The sequence below is a fragment of the Euprymna scolopes genome, chromosome 7 (genome assembly GCF_053919585.1).
Source record: "Euprymna scolopes isolate OS-2025 chromosome 7, ASM5391958v1, whole genome shotgun sequence".
Classification (NCBI taxonomy): Eukaryota; Metazoa; Mollusca; class Cephalopoda; order Sepiida; family Sepiolidae; genus Euprymna; species Euprymna scolopes.
In genome coordinates, this window is record NC_136488.1 from 72,293,472 (window position 1) to 72,294,685 (window position 1,214).

Consider the following 1,214-nt stretch of genomic DNA (forward strand, 5'->3'; position numbering starts at 1 on the left):
GTTTGTGGTCTGTACATATGTATGTAAATTACATGACAACACTAAAAAAAAAGAGAGACGCAATCTTTTTCTAAATGCTAATAGGCATGACACATTAATAAATATTAGAAAGTGGTTAAATCAACATAGAGTGAGAGTGTATGAAAGAAATACATAGATAACTAAAAGAATTAATAATGGGAATGGAAACGGCACTAACCATATGCTGGTTTAACCAGCTTCCTCCAAAGAAGGAAGTTCCATGAGACTATGAAATTTACAAGCGGTTCCCAGTTGCATGTATATTCCGGTTATGGGAAATGACAACATTAGGTTTTTGCGACTCGGGCTAAGATCAAAATGTAGTATCTGTTCTTCAGATGCTACACTTCAATGTCTTGTTCTCTCTCAGTGGAAGAGAAATCCTTCACGACGGAGACAATTTTTTATTTTTGTTCTTTTTCCCCACATTAAAAAACAATCCTGATGTCTAACTCTGTCCCGTAGGGGAGGTATTGTAAATAGGAACTCTTGCAGGGAGGTGTCGACGTCTTCCTACATACAGCACCTGGAATTCCCAAATTGGTCACCCATCTGGTACTGACCAGGCTCAACGTTGCTTAACTTCGGTGATCTAATGAGAACAAGTGTGTCAACGTGATTATGCCGTATACAAAAGAATTAGAACAATTAAAATTCGATCCTATAACGTAAGTATGTTTTAGCATGTATTTTGTGTTATTAAACTATGCAGGAAAAAAACGTTGACTAACTTTTATTTAATATTATAAGATAGTTTGATACTTTCACATTTTAAAGGAAAGTAAGGTTTCATCCATACTTGTATTCCTGTCTAATAAATGGAGTCTCAGTTTCAATACGTTTTCAACGTCTTGTTTTTGTGTATATATATAGTTTAGAAGTAAACATAAAGAGTAAAAATGTATAGCATATATACTGGGTTCATTCAGTTCTAGTCAATATCTAACCTGCCTGTGATCAATCAGAACAAAATACGCACGCACACACACACACACACACACACACACACACACACACAACTGCTTTGAAACCTACAATTGAAAATGCCAGCATAAAAACAAGATTAATCATATTTAATATTTGTGCAAAAGAGATTTGTCTTTAAAGCAAGATGTGGGACAGTTCAGGCTTTTATAGGTGACTCGTAATCAAAGCAAAAAGGGAAACAATTGCATTCATCAACCTTACATCTT

At 34.9% G+C, this 1,214-nt stretch overlaps 1 pseudogene; it reads right to left on the reverse strand.

Moving 5' to 3' along the window:
* Positions 1 to 535: 535 nt before the first annotated feature.
* LOC145280395 (5S ribosomal RNA) lies at positions 536 to 653 on the reverse strand (annotated as a pseudogene).
* Between the last annotated feature and the right edge of the window lie 561 nt (positions 654 to 1,214).